Here is a 16,203-nt window from a genome sequence, read left to right on the forward strand (position 1 = left end):
GTCTCAAAAAAAAAAAAAAAAATTCAAGACATATCTCAGAGTAGCAACTAAAATGTGATAATTTAATTTAAAAATTAAAGCCAACCGTGAACCTGGGGTTGGAGCCTGCAGTGAGCCGAGATCGCGCCACTGCACTCCAGCCTGGGCAGCACAGCGAGACTCCGTATCAAAAAAAAAAAAAAAAATTAAAGCCAGCCTTGCATAGAAACTCGGGGTGCTCCATGAGAGAAGAGAGAGGTATAGCCCTCTGCCCCTCCTGGTGAGCTGCCCTCCTCCTGCCTTTGTGCCTGGAAGTGGCCTTGGCCAACAGTAGTTGCCCAAGGCAGTACTGGGCTCACATTTCAGAGCACACTGTTCCACACAGTGGTGCATGCATACATCTATAAAAGATGCACTACGTACACAGTAGTGTTTTAGCCAATATGCTCGCCAATGAATTCTGCATCAGTGGTTATCTCTTGCTACACAAGAGGTGAAGAACCATTCCTTCAGCGTCCCAGAGCACTAAGGCAAAGCTGCTGTAGAATGATTTGCTTGGAACTTTGCCTTAGGGCAAACCTCAAGTACTGCTTTTAGGAATGAAATCTAATGGTGGCCTTGTCCCTGGTGCGGGCATAGTATGTACTTAGTGTTCATTGTTTACACCAACAGCCTGGAAGCTGCATTGTCTTTTGGCCTTCAGAAACCTTGTATCTTAACTGTTAAGATCTGAACATTGGGAATCATTCACCTCTGACCTGTTGGGCTGGTTTTACTCTGCTCTATAAAGTACACCCAGGTGCTTGAGGAGTTCACATTTCTCAAAGTGGTGTCATTGCCTTTCCCTTAAATTCTGCTTTGACTCCTCAAAGACTGGTGGTGGTTTTTTTGAGGCATAGTGTTTCCACCATTTCATCAGGCAGGGCCTTCCAAATTGAGTCTAAGTTGGGGCCGTTGGGGTTTAGGGAGGTCTGATACAGTGCTTAGCATCCCACTGCCCCCTCACTTCTGCCATTCAGCCTCAGCATGGAAGGTTAGATGGCAGCTTCCCTTTGGCACGTGCCAAATATGCCCATTTGTATGGCTTAAGAGGTCAGTGTTGGTTTTCTCATTTCTCTCTACTGTTCTCTAGAGTCGGTCATCTAGGTTATAAGAAGATATATTTTGGAGACTTCAAAAGTAAAGAAAATGTGGCCTGTAAACACCTTCCTCCTCAGCGAATTAGCCCTTTTGTGAAAAATGTTGCCCACTGGACCAGGGAACAGTGCTGGTAATAGGGACAGCTGGTGTGCGTCCTATGGGCCATGTGGACTGAGAGCACTCAGTGTCGCCCACCACTGTGGCATTCTGTATAGCTTTGCTTGTGATCAGCGACCTCATTCCACAGCACAGAGTCCAGCATGAGGCTTGTACTTAGAATTAACTGGTTTTGCCACATGCCCCATCACCCAGAAATGAACTAAATGAGGAGTAGAATGGCTCATGATGGTGCCAGTTGTGAGACAACGTCCTGAAGGGATGGGGTTTCATCTTACGGATGCAGTAGAGGCTTGAAATCAGAGACCAACCTGGTGTTTCCCCATGGCCAAAGCGCATGGGTCTGGGGACCAGTGGGTGAGGTGGGAGTAGTTCCTCTTGCTGTCACCACATCTGATACCCCCTCACAGGGCTTGTGTTTGGAGGTCTTAGTCCCTAAGGGAGAGACGCTTCTAGGGGACAACACAATTATAGTTTCATCGACTTAGAAGATGAGGCTACCACTTGGCTGTTTGGGGCTCCTTGTACCACTGCAGCAATGTGCAGAGGAAGGGGGTGACCTTGCTGGCAGAAGTGACTGATCCTGATTACCAAGGGGAAAGTGGGATGCTGCACAGGGAGGCAAGCAGGACTATGTCTAGAGCCCAGGAGATTCTCGGGAGGGCTTTAGTGCCACCATGTCCAGTGGTAAAGGCGAGGGGAAGTATAGCAACCAAAAACACTGCAACTCCAAAAAATGACAGCACTGTGGAAAATTCAGACCCTTCAGGAGTGAAGGCTTGGGTCACTTTAGTCAACAGGTTCTGGCTGAGGGCAAAGGAAATAAGGAATGGGTACCAGAAGGAAAGTCACAGATGTCAACTATGGCTTCATGACCAACTACAGAAAAAAAGACCAAAGCAGCCAGTTAGAGGGGCAGAGACATTGCAGGTTTTGGGGGGTTTTGTTGTTTTTTGCAGTTTTTTGAAAGAGAGTCTCACTCTGTTGCCCAGGCCAAATTGGAGTGCAGTGGCGCCATCTCAGCTCACTGCAACCTCCACCTCCCTGCAACCTCCACCTCCCGGGTTCAGGGGATTCTCCCGCCTCAGCCTCCCTAGTAATCCCTAGTAGCTGGGATTACAGGCACACACCACCACGCCCAGCTAATTTTTGTATTTTTAGTAGAGATGGGGTTTCACCATGTTGGCCAGGCTGGTCTCAAACTCCTGGCCTCAAGTGATCCACCTGCCTCGGCCTCTCAAAGTGCTGGGATTATAGGCATGAGCCACTCCACCCGGCCGAGACACTGCAGTTTTAAGCCACAGAACAAGTCTAGCCTGAGTGTAGGGTTTCTGATGGTGAGTTACAATGGCTATGCGTACACTCAAATTGAGTTCTTTATTATAGGGTACCTATAAATGTGTACATCACATTTGTACCCCTAAATGTCCTGCCCTTTAGTTCAGTGGATTCTGGATTCTGAGGATACTCTTGGTCCTTTCCAGAGATGAAGGCAGGCACGGGTCAGGGCTCACAGAAGGGAATCCCTATATTCTTGGGGTTGTCTGACCCAGGGCTCATGCCTGTCTGGTGCTTTCAGCCAAACCTCTTTCTCATGAACTCTGTAAAAGGAACAATCAGGCCATTCTGAATCCCCCAGATCTTGTACCTACCTTTTAGAATTGTCTTGAGAGTGTGTGTGCTGATTCTCCTAAAGTACTTCGTGTGGTTCCTGACCTATAATAAGTGCTCCATAAATCTTAGCCATTATTGTTAAAATCCTAAAGAGTGGTTTTGCTCGAGTCTGAAGCCAAAAAGGAAGCTCCAGGTAAGAGGAGAAACTAGAGAACAGGACACAGAAACCATCCTGTGTTTTCTCTATCCTGTGAAAACATCACCATGACACTGGCCTTCCCTCTCAGTGTGGCCTCATCCTCCATGTCCCTCCCTGTAGTCCCCTTAACTGTGAAGTGTCCAGCCTCTCCAGCACTTACTCCCAGGCCCAGCTCCACTTCAGGCAGGCCTGCTGGGGCTCAGAATAGCCCAGCTGCTGTCTCAGCAGATGGCCAGGCTAATTTTAGCCATGTGGTACTCACCCAGGGACCAGGCTGGGCTTTTTAGATTTGAATAAGCCAGTGTGCAGCTTTGGTTTAGAGCCAATAACAAAGTTTGGAGTAGTTGTGATCTCTGTGTCTGCCTAGCACTATATAAGATTCCAGAAATATAATTTTAAAGGATTTTGTTTCTGTGAACCAACAAGAACCCAAGCTATGGAGCCAGCATGCAGTCAAGCCAGCAGGGTGTTGATGGAGGGTGGTGAGAAGCAGATGGTGGCACCAGCTCCTGCCTCTTCTCCCTGATGACAAGCGGGTGGCAGGGCCTCAGTATCCTGGGTGCACTGTGCTCTCACTGCTCTCCTGGCCAAAGTGAAAGAAGGCAGCAGCCAACTCAGCCTCCTGGATCATCCTCTGAACCACTCGTGTGTGGCAGGCTGCATCTTCATGCTGTGGAACGACTGTGGTCAGGAAGAAGTCAGCCAGATGCCAGCAAGAACCTACTCTGGCACTTTCATGTGCAGTCCCTTGAGACAACCTAATGCGAAGTAGGCAGATGTGGAAACAGGCTCAGAGAGGTAAGAGGTCCCAAGAGAGGCTGAGATTGAGCCAGGTTGAGAACATGTGTCTTTTCCATTGTGATGTTTCTACCTTATTATTCTTCATATGTGAAGACTGCCTTTCATCCCAGTTTTTCCAGAGAGTTCAGAGACAACACACAGTGGCTCGGAAAGCCACATTCCAGCCTGCCTTCACCTTTCCACGATTACTTTCTAGTTGCAGAAGCAAGTTGACCAGAGAAGATAGTAGAATGAGGAGACCAGACTAGTCATGCTTCCTAAACTGGGTCCATGAACTCTCAAAAGATGGTTTGGGTGGTCTTCGGGGAATCTGTTTGTCAGTTGAGCTGCTTTCAGCTTAAAAAATAAAAAGGAAAGCCACTTTTCAAGAAGTGGGAGCCGGACACTGTGGCTCACACCTGTAATCCCAACTCTTTGGAAGGCCAAGGCAGGAGGATCTCCAGAGGCCAGGAGTTTAAGACCAGCCCAGCAGCATAATGAAACCCTGTCTCTACAAAAAATTTAAAAACTTAGCCAGGCATGGTGGCGTGTGCCTGTAGTCCCAGCTGCTAGGGAGGCTGTGGTGGGAGGATCGCAATCACTTGAGCCCCGGAGTTCCGGCCCGCAGTGAACTGTGATCACATCGCTGCACCAGTCTGGATGACAGCGAGACCTGACTCTAAAAAAACAAGGTTGGGTGCGGTGGCTCACGCCTGTAATCTCAGTACTTGGAGGCTGAAGTGGGAGGATCACCTGAGGTCAGGAGTTCGAGACCAGCCTGGCCAACATAGTGAAACCCCATCTCTACTAAAAATACAAAAATTTAGCCAGGCGGGGTGGCACGTGCCTGTAGTCCCAGCTACTTGAGAGGCTGAGGTGGGAGAATTGCTTGAACCCAGGAGGCAGAGGTTACAGAGAGCTGAGATGGCGCCACTGTGCTCCAGCCTGGGTGAGGCAACATAGTGAGATTCTGTTTCAATTTTTTTTTAATAAAAATGTTAAAAAATTGACGTTTGCAGCGTTGGTTAATTCTGCTTCTCTGTTTCTCTTGGCTTTTCATGGTTTCCAGATGGCAGTTGGACACCTAGCACCACCATCCAGGGGCAGGAAAGGAGAGTTACCCCCTCATCTTTTACCAGAGAGAAAAACTTTTCTCCATTGTTCCCAATAGTCCTCTCTTCTCATCTCATTGCCTAGGGGTTGGGGCACATGCCTGTGCCCCACAGCTGCAGGAAGGCTGGAGTTAGAGTATCAGGTACGGTGCAGGATGTCAGCAAGGACAAAGGGAGTGAAGAATGTGGCCTGGGAGCGTGTCATGCCCTAGAAATTGTGCACAGAAGCTGAGACACAGGCACTCTTGTGGGTAGTGTGTCCATAAGCCCATCAGATTCTCAGCGGCCCATGAGCTCAAGGTCTTTAGAACTTCCGGTGCAGATCATCACTGAGGTGCCCTCAGCTGCTTAACGTTCTTTGATTTTGTGAGAAAAGATGTAAACCATCACAGAAATAGAAGCAGTTGCCCAGAATAGTTGAAGTGGCGGCACTTAGTGCTCATCTCACAGGCTCAGCCAGGCTTTCATGACACTGCGGACGCCATTGGCAACCAAACTCTTCTTTTCCTCCCTAGCTTGTCTTTTTGCTGTGAACTCATGTTTTTGCCCAGGGGATGGTCCTGCTTTCCTTGACTGGGGCCACAGTCTTTTGCCTGAGCAGTTACTGGATTCCAGTTATACTGGTGGCAATTCCATTCCCTCTTAGGATGGGCAGCCACAGTGGTGCCCAGGACACCAGGACCAGCCCGAGGGCCTGTGAGGACCTCTGAGATCTCCGGGGCAGGGTTAGCAACTCCCTAAGAACAAGCCCAGTGAACTGCAGTGTGGTCGTCTTGGGCATCTCCCGCATTGGTCCCCGGGGCAGGGATCATCTCCAGGCAGGCCCTGGCTTGTGACAGCACTGATGAAATGCAGGACACCTCTGATAAACTAACGGACACTCAACAAAACACGTCTTAACTACCTTATGTTGAACAAACACAACGTGTGAACAAACCATTTATTTTTCTCCCACTGGCCCTTTAAAATTGTTCAGAGGAGACGCCTTCCCCTCCCACTGGAAGGAAATTCTGCAGGCCTTCCCTTCTGTAAAAGACAGTTTCCCCTGGTGACTCTCAGATTCAGACACTTCCAGCTCAGTAATTGGGATGTCTAGTCCACGGTAACAGTCAAATCTCTGAACTTGATTTAGCATTAACGTTTCTCCCTGGGCTGGAGGCCTGCGGTAGGAAAGAAAAAAGTTGCTTTCTCCTCCATTTCTCAGCCTCTCCTCTTCTCGTCCTACTTTCTAGGCAGTTTCAGGGAAGGTGAAGGGAGGGAGCCGCTGGGGGATAGGAAAGGACTTCCCTGCATTGGCACCCGGTTAATCTAGCTCTTGCAGGCATGTGTCACTGGCTCTTCCTTAGGGTACGTTCATCAGCTTTTCAGGGGGTCCCTGCTGGGTCCCTCAGAGGGCACTCCCTTAAACCAGGCAGGTGCCTGTTGCAGTAGCCCCCTGTGCAGTTCTTAGTGATTAGGCACTTACTCCAGCTCCCTGCTGCTGGGGTCTCCACTGGACAAGACCCTGCTCTCTCCCACTGGACACCCACACCTGGTCCACAGGACTCACTCACACATCCCTGGCCCTGACCATCTCCGGGAGCTTGGCCAGTCCCCACACAGCTCCCCAGTTGCTCCCCAAAAAGCAGTTAGTCCTGTGTCTCCCAGAGGACGGGACTGACCCTGGACCACCATACCTGCCGCTGAGGAGTTACCAATAAACTCCAAGGAGACAATGACTCCCTTCTGCTTAGTTGGGGGAGCATGGGCTCTTGGCCTAGGATAGCCTTCTTAGGAAATGCTCCCTCCCTCTCCATGCTCTGGGCCCTTTTATATCCCCCACCTAGCTGAAGCTCCCAAAAATCATGGAGCTCTTCGCAGACTGTTTCTTTTTCACATATTTTATCTTGAAGTCTCCATTAAAACTTCAATTTTTTTTTTTTTTTTTTTTTGAGACAGGGTCTTTCTGTGTTGCCCAGGCTGGAGTGCAGTGGTACAATCTTGGCTCACTGCAACCTCTGCCTCCCGGGTTCAAGTGATCCTCCTGCCTCAGCCTCCCCAGTAGCTGGGACTACAGGCGCATGCCACCACATCTGGCTAATTTTTATTTTTATTGTTTATAGACATGGGGTCTGACTATGTTGACCAGCTGGTTTTGAACTCCTGGGTTCAAGCAATCCTCCTTCTCAGCCTCCCAAAGTTCTGGGATTACAGGCATAGCCACTGTGCCTGGCCACAACTTTGATTTTAACATTCTGTTGCACATTTTTAAATTTGATCCTCACACCAACCCCATGAGGGATATTATGATTGAGTCTACATATGGGAACCTGAGGCACAGCGGGACTAACCTGCCCAAGCTCATACAGTAGATGACTGTTTAGATGGGCCTTTCCTTGCCTGGCGTCTACACAAATCCTGCTTATTGAGTGGACCAAGTGACAACTCCCTTCACATAACCCAAAGCCAGCAGTCAATACGCTCAGCAATTTGTACAAAGAAAAAATTGTTGCACCTCCAGGGACTCTTTTCGGGGGTGCTGGAAATGTGCGTGTCAATTATGATGTCAAATCCGTTGAGTCGCACACTTTAGATAGTTTACTGAAGATAAATCGCACCTTAATAAATAAAAGTTGATTTTAAATGCCATTCAAAAAACAGCAACATCAACTCCTGCCCCTCAGTGGTAAAAAAATTAGAGCCAAGATGTCATAGGTGGACCAAGTTAGACTCTGCAGAGTGAGTTGGTAGAAGTCATCAAAGGGAAGAGGGAGCCCAGCAGCTCTCCAGAGGCCATGCCCCTCACACCTCAGGGGAGAGAAGATGGGACTTTCTGCTTCCACTTCCTGTTTCCCACAGACCTGATCCTCTGCTTCTTTCTTTTGGATACCCAGAGTCTTTGTCACTTTCTCATAAAGTTTCCTCTTTACTTGAGTCAGCCCAGCTGGGGGCCTTCTCCATCCAAGAGCCTTGACAGTGCGTGCAGCATGCAGGGGACGGGGGCGGGGGGGTCTCACTATTTTGCCCACGCTGTTCTCTCCTGGACTCAAGGGATCCTCCCACCTCAGCCTTCCAAAGTGCTATGAGCCACCACGCCCAGCCCTCATTCTATTTTATTTTTTTTTGAGAAGAGTCTCGTTCTGTTGCCCAGGCTGGAGTGCAGTAGCACAATCTTGGCTCACTGCAACCTCTGCCTCCCAGGTTGAAGCGATTCTCCTGCCTCAGCTTCCCAAGTAGCTGGGATTACAGGTGCACGCCACCACACCCAGCTAATTTTTGTATTTTTGGTAGAAACAGGGTTTCACCATGTTGGCCAGGCTGATCTCAAACTCCTGACCTCAGGTGATCTGCCTGCCTCGGCCTCCCAGAGTGCTGGGATTACAGGCGTGAGCCACAGCGCCCGGCCCCTCGTTCTATTTTAAATCTTTCAACTACTGCACTTGCTTATCACACTATATATACATACATTAATTTGATAAAATTTGGAGATTAGGCCGGGCGCTGTGGCTCACTCCTGTAATCCCAGCAGGAGTTCAAGACCAGCCTGGCCAACATGGTGAAACCCCATCTCCACTAAAAAAAATACAAAAATTGGCCAGGCACATCATTGTCTGATGCGTGATGCAATTTTGTGAGGAAAAAAATATATATATATGCATTTTAGAAAAAAGGATTGAGAAGAAAACCCCAAAATGGAAAAGTAGTAATCTGTATGTGGTAAACATAAGAGTAATTGTAATCTTTGGGGTTTTTCACATTTTTTCACAATAAGCCTGTACAATCAGATAATAAAAACCATCAACCTTTTAAATAGGATTGGGAAGTCTCTATTTTCCTGTCACACTCTCATTATCCCTACTGTTTAGCACACACAAGCACTGGGCTTGGGTTCCCCAAGTCCCTTCACTTTCCCCTTGTTAACTGTGGTGCCCTCAGCCCTGGCTGGAAGGCACTGTGGCTGGGGACGTGGGCACCAGTGGTGGCTTCTGCTGGTGCTTCCTTTCCACAGCAAGCTTCTCCTGGTTCCTCCGGCTCCGTAGCACTGGCCAGATCGAGGTTGCCAAGCTTGTTGCCAGGGCTGGTTACCTCCAAGAAGCTCCTGGCCTTTACTCCCAGAACGCACACCTGAAAGACTGCTGCTGGCCTCGGTTTCTAAGGAAACTTTCTTCAGGCCTCATCCCCTGGCAGAGCATAATTACCCGCTGGAGAGAAACAAAGTGGCACTCATTTTTCTGCTTGAATCACTTCCAAAGGGCTTATTGTCATTTCTGACTGGGACGTTGGGTTTTGTGGAGGAGAAGGTCCCCTTGGCCAAAAGTAGGCTCTGAGATAAGGAAATCAGGAAACCTGCCGGCTGATTGAAGATAAGGGAGCAGTGGCCTGTGGAACAGGGCTCCCCATAAGAACGCTGTACAGTTCTGGCACCTCAGGAACTTGCCCACATTTGCTGATTGCTAACAGCTGCCTGCTCCCGGTAACAACAGGCAGGAAAACTCTAGAGTTGTAAAAGGGTCTGTTTATTTGCCTTTAATAGCCACGAGAAGGGGAAGCAGGGGAGTCTGGGCCCCATGCTGCAGCCCTGGAGGCGAAGCGTGGGTGGAGGCCTGGGTCAGGGCCTCCCGCAGAGGAGAGAAGGAGGCAGGATGGGCCTAAGGAGTGCAACGTTCAGGGTGGAGTTCCCAGCACAACCCCACACCCTCAGTGAACCCCGAGAAGTCTTCTTTAGAACCCAGGATCTCGCCAGGTGCAGTGGCTCATGCCTTAATCTCAACACTGGGAGGCTGAGGCAGGAAGATGGCTCGAGGTCAAGAATTTGAGACCAGCCTGGGTAACATAGCAAGACCTTGTCTCTACAAAAAATAAAAACATTTTAAAAAATTAGCTGGAGGCCGGGTGCGGAGACTCACTTCTGTAATCCTAGCACTTTCGGAGGCCGAGGCAGGTGGATCACCTGAGCTCAGGAGTTCAAGACCAGCCTGGGCAACATAAGGAAATCCTGTCTCTACCAAAAATACCAAAAATTAGCTGGACGTAGTGGCAAGCACCTGTAATCCCAGCTACTTGGGAGGCTGAGGCACGAGAATCGCTTGAACCCGGGAGGCAGAGGTTGCAGTGAGCTGAGATCGTGCCACTGCACTTCAGCCTGGGCAACAGAGCGAGACTCCATCTAAAAAAAAAAAAAATAGCTGGGCATGATGGTACAGGCCTTTAAGTCCTAGCTACTCGGGGGGCTGAGGCAGGCCGTGCTGTGCTCTGTCCTTTCTTTCACTCTCGGGTGATGAATGGGGCCTGCAGCGGGTGAGCCCCAGGGGCGAGGACACACAGAGGTTTCGTTGCCCATGTGTGACAGACCCACAGGTTGTATCTGCTTCCCAAGGAGTAGGCTCGTTGTTCCTCTTCCGCAGTGCCTTCACGCCACAAAGCACTGTCCTCTCCCATCCTGAGAGGCTCCGGGAAGGGAGGCCCCCCACCACCCCAACACACAGACGTCATTTGGTCAGCACCTCCCAGTAACACTCAGACTGCTAAGGCAAGGGATGGTGGTGCCTGAGCCTGACTGTTCTCTTCACAGCCCCTGCTTGTTCCAAAGGTGATCAAAGAGGTGGCAAGAAGTAAAACTGGCAGCATTTCCAGGCCAGGAAAAACACCGGGGCCCTGTTTTTAAAAACCCTCTGCTCCATCAGTACTTTTCTCCAAGTGCTCAGCTGAGCTCGCCTGACGCTTCAAGGGCGGGTCACAGAATAGTCTATTACCGTCTCCCTCCTTTGATCCATCAAAGCACAGGATTGAGGAAGCCATTTTACACCCAGAAGCCTCTAAGCATCTCCTTCTCCATTCTGAAAACAGAAAATCACTACCAAGAAATGATTCTCTAGAAAATCTTGAGAACTAAGTTACAAAATCAAATGGACTCTGCTTTCTTTTTCCAAGAACTGTCTTAGGACCACAATTCCTGGGGGATATTGCTCATGATTAATGGAAAGCAACTAAATGAATGGACTGAAATTAAATAAAGCCTCAGGGAATCAGCCCATGACATCCATGAATGGGTGCATTGCTGAACCTGGCTGTACCTCATTTCCTCTGACCAGACAGTAAGAACTACCTTTACTTGCAACATTGTCAGTCCTACTTGCATTAAGTCTAAAAGGTGGGAGTGGGGGGGTCTTGAAACCTCAGCTAATCTTTCTCTTGAAGTGGAGTCTCAAGGTTCACCCGTAAATGTCAGCCCCTCAGTCCTGCTTTGGAACGAAATACAGTGACACAGTAAGTTGCAAGGACTTTGGATGGAGAGCCCAGGAGGAGGAAAGGAAGGGTATAATGTGAACACAGGAGCTGGGGATAGAATCCTGAGGTTTTCGCTGCTTTGTTAGTTTTTACCTGTCCTTGAAGATGTCTTGATCGGAAGTTACTAGATTTTATCTGTTGGAGCTGGAAGGAACCTTGAGTTATTTAATTTAGGGATTCCATGGGCAGGCTCTGGAATCTGTGACACTGAACTTAATGTGTAGAATTGTGTTGTGGATAGGCTTGCTGGTTTTCAAATGTCCACAAATTCTTTGATGATCCCCTCCTCAAATGGTGAAAGCCGAGGGAAAGGGGTTGAAAAACAAAACAAAAACAAAAAAACTGGTGGAAGCCAGGTCCTCTCCCTTCAGTGAAGGCTGTACTCAGTAACTTGCTTCTAATAAACTCATCATAAAAGGCTTCCTCGTTGCCCTCTTTCTATATATATATTTTTGTTGTTGTTGTTGTTGATGTTGTTGTTGTTGTTGTTGTGTAGAGACAGGTGTCTCACTAAGTTCCGCGGGCTGGTCTTGACCTCCCGGCCTCAGGCAATCTGCCCTCCTTAGCCTACCAAAGTGCTAGGATTATAGGCGTGAGCCACCACGCCCCCTGGCCCTTGCCCTCTTTCTTTCTTTCTTTCTTTCTTTTTTTTTGAGATGGAGTTTCGTTTGCGTCACCCAGGCTGGAGTGCAATGGCGCAGTCTCAGCTCACTGCAACCTCCGTCTCCTGGGTTCAAGTGATTCTCCAACCTCAGCCTCCCCAGTAGCATGCACCACCACACCCAGCTAATTTTTGTATTTTTAATAGAGACGGGTTTTGCCATGTTGGCCAGGCTGGTCTCAAACTCCTGACCTCAGGTGATCCGCCCACCTCGGCCTCCCAAAGTGCTGGGATTACAGGTGTGAGCGACCACGCCCGGCCCCCTTGCCCTCTTTCTTAGCTGACTTGCTCAGGGGAAAGCCAGCTGCCATGTTGGGAGCACACCAGCAGCCCTTACCCGCCGTGTGAGTGAGCGTTCTCAGAAGGGGATCCTCCAGCCCTATTTGAGCCTTTGGATCAGGGTGCCTCTATTGACATTTGGGGCTGGATAATTTTTGTTGCGGGGAGTTATGCTGTGTGCTGTAGGAGCTATCACAGCATCCCTGGCCCCCATCCACTAGATGCCAATAGCATACTCCCCCAACTTAGTGACTATAAAAAATGTTTCCAGATGTTGCCAAATGTCCTCTGAGGGGCAAAATCACCCCTCTACCCTAGCTGACAGCTGCTGTGTTAGATGCCTGAGCCCTGGTCGACATTCACTTCAATCTCATGAGCCAGGATCACCCATCTAAGCTGCGTCCAAATTCCTGACCCACAGAAGCTGTGAGATAAGAAACTACTGTTCTTGGGGTGATTTATTACGCAGCAATAAATTATCAATTCAATAAGTATGTGAATTTTTCAAAGGAAAAGAAGGGTCCTCACCTTTCTTTTTCTTTTTCTTTTTTTTTTTTTTTTTTTGAGACGGAGTCTCACTGTGTCACCCAGGCTGGAGTGCAGTGATGCTGAGAGGTGACAGCGTGCTGGCAGTCCTCACAGCCCTCGCTGGCTCTTGGCGCCTCCTCTGCCTGGGCTCCCACTTTGGCGGCACTTGAGGAGCCCTTCAGCCCGCCGCTGCACTGTGGGAGCCCCTTTCTGGGCTGGCCAAGGCGGGAGCCGGCTCCCTCAGCTTGCGGGGAGGTGCGGAAGGCGAGGCGCGGGCGGGAACCGAGGCTGCGCACGGTGCTTGCGGGCCAACGCCAGTTCCGGGTGGGCGTGGGCTCGGCGGAGCCTGCACTCGGAGCAGCCGGCCGGCCCTGCCGGCCCCGAGCAATGAGGGGCTTAGCACCCGGGCCAGTGGCTGCGGAGGGTGTGCTGGGTCCTCCAGCAGTGCCAGCCCACCGGCACTGCGCTCGATTTCTCGCTGGGCCTTAGCTGCCTTCCCGCGGGGCAGGGCTCCGGACCTGCAGCCCGCCATGCCTGAGCCTCCCACCCCCTCCGTGGGCTCCTGTGCGGCCCGTGCCTCCCCGATGAGCGCCGCCCCCTGCTCCAGGGCGCCCAGTCCCATCGACCACCCAAGGGCTGAGGAGTGCGGGTGCACGCAGGACTGGCAGGCAGCTCCACCTGCAGCCCCAGTGCGGGATCCACTGGGTGAAGCCAGCTGGGCTCCTGAGTCTGGTGGGTAGGTGGAGAACCTTTATGTCTAGCTCAGGGATTGTAAATACACCAATCAGCACCCTGTGTCTAGCTCAGGGATTGTAAACACACCAATCAGCACCCTGTGTCTAGCTCTGGGTTTGTGAATGCACCAATGGACTCTCTGTAGCTAACTACTCTGGTGGGGCCTTGGAGAACTTTTGTGTCTAGCTCAGGGACTGTAAATACACCAATCAGCACCCTGTGTCTAGTTCAGGGTTTGTGAATGCACCAATCGACACTCTGTATCTAGCTACTCTGGTGGGGCCTTGGAGAACCTTTATGTCTAGTTCAGGGATTGTAAATACACCAATCGGCCGTCTGTATCTAGCTCAAGGTTTGTAAACACACCAATCAGCACCCTGTGTCTAGCTCAGGGTTTGTGAATGCACCAATGGACACTCTGTATCTAGCTACTCTGGTGGGGCCTTGAAGAACCTTTGTGTCCATACTCTGTAACTAATCTGGTGGGGACATGGAGAACCTTTGTGTCTAGCTCAGGGATTGTAAACGCACCAATCAGCGCCCTGTCAAAGCAGACCACTCAGCTCTACCAATCAGCAGGATGTGGGTGGGGCCAGATAAGAGAATAAAAGCAGGCTCCCCGAGCCAGCGGTGGCAACCAGCTGGGGTCCCCTTCCACACTGTGGAAGCTTTGTTCTTTCACTGTTTGCAATAAATCTTGTTACTGCTCACTCTTTGGGTCCACACTGCTTTTATGAGCTGTAACACTCACTGCAAAGATCTGCAGTTTCACTCCTTGAAGCTAGTGAGACCACGAGCCCACTGGGAGGAATGAACAACTCCAGATGCGCTGCCTTAAGAGCCCTAACGCTCACCGCGAAGGTCTGCAGCTTCACTCCTGAGCCAGCGAGACCACAAACCCACCAGAAGGAAGAAACTCCGAACACATCTGAACATCAGAAGGAACAAACTCCAAACGCGCCACCTTTAGAGCTGTAACACTCAACACCGCGAGGGTCCAAGGCTTCGTTATTGAAGTCAGTGAGACCAAGAACCCACTAATTCTTGACACAATGCAATCTTGGCTCACTGCAACCTCAGCCTCCTGGGTACAAGCAATGCTCATGCCTCAACCTTCTGAGTAGCTGGAACTACAGGAGTGTGCTACCACACCCAGCTAATTTTTTGTATTTTCAGCAGAGATGGGGTTGTACTATGTTGGCCAGGCTGGTGTTAACCTCCAGGCCTCAGGTGATCCACCCGCCTTGGCCTCCCAAAGTGCTGGGATTACAAGCTGAGCCACTGCATCCAGCCGGGACTTTACCTTTGTTTGGGGTCTCGGGGTTAAGAACTCTGGACATAGGCCAGCCTTCTAGCCAGTGTGTGACTCCTTTGCATGGCTTCCTTGAGTGTTGGTCAAACCAACACTGCTTGAATAATTCTAATAATCATAACTTTTAAGGTCAGTTATAATTGAATAATTTTAATAATCATACCTTATAAGGCTCAGTTTGTTGTTAAACAGAAAAATTTATTTTACTTTATTTATTTTTTTTGAGACGAAGCTACACTTGTTCCCCAGGCTGGAGTACAATGGGACGATCTCGGCTCACTGCAACCTCTGCCTCAAGCAACCTCCTGCCTCAGCCTCCCAAGTAGCTGGGATTACAGGCGCCTGCCACCATACCCGGCTAATTTTTATATTTTTAGTAGAGACGGGGTTTCACCATGTTGGCCAGGCTGGTCTCGAACTCCTGACCTCACGTGATCTACGTGCCTCGGCCTCCCAAAGTGCTGGGATTACAGGAGTGAGCCACTGTACCCGGCCAGAAAAATTTATTTTATATGGAGACCAAGTCTACTACCCTCAGCTCCCATCTGTGTGGCAGGTGACCTGTGTTTTTTTCAAATTTCCTTCCCAGCTTCCCAGTCCCTATCAAGGCTTAGCTTTTCTATGGCTTACTCTTTTTTTGTTTGTGTGTGTGTGTGTGTGTGTGTGTGTGTGTGTGTGTGTTTTAGATGGAGTCTTGCTCCTCCGTTGCCCAGGCTGGAGTGCGGTGGCATGGCCTCAGCTCACTGCAACCTCCTCCTCCCACGTTCAAGCAATTCCCCTGCTTCAGCTTCCCAAGTGGCTGGGACTACATGTGTGCACCACCACGCCTGGCTAGTTTTTGTATTTTTAGTAAAGATAAGGTTTCACCATGTTGGCCAGGCTGGTCTTGAGCTCTTGGCCTCAGGTGATCCCCTGACCTCAGCCTCCCAAAGTGCTAGGATCACAGGCTTAAGCCACCATGCCAGCCCCTTGCTTTTTTTTAAAAAACCCATGTTAACTGACTGAACTAATTCTTGCTACTCTGAAAGTATTAGCTGGCAAAAGATAGAGCATATTCTGTTTAGCACTTCTGGAAATAGAAGCATTAAGCAAATCACTTCTGAGTAGTCTCTGCTAGTGCAGGCCTCTGCTGGTGTCCTGGGCATTAGCCACTGCCAATTGCTCGTCCTTTCTCTCCAAATCTCCTGAGGTCATGGACATGCTTTGTATTAGTCCGTTTTCACACTGATGATAAAGGAATACTCGAGACTGGGAAGAAAAAGAAGTTTAATTGGACTTACAGTTCCACATGGCTGGGGAGGCCTCAGAATCATGGCAAGAGGTGAAAGACACTTCTTACATGGCAGTGGCAAGAGAAAATGAGGAAGATGCAAAGTGGAAACCCCTGATAAAACCATCAGATCTTGTGAGACTTATTCACTACCACAAGAACAGTACAGAGGAAATTTCCCCCAAGATTCAAATTATCTCCCACCAGGTA

This window comes from Pongo pygmaeus, chromosome 1 (assembly GCF_028885625.2).
Source record: "Pongo pygmaeus isolate AG05252 chromosome 1, NHGRI_mPonPyg2-v2.0_pri, whole genome shotgun sequence".
NCBI lineage: Eukaryota > Metazoa > Chordata > Mammalia > Primates > Hominidae > Pongo > Pongo pygmaeus.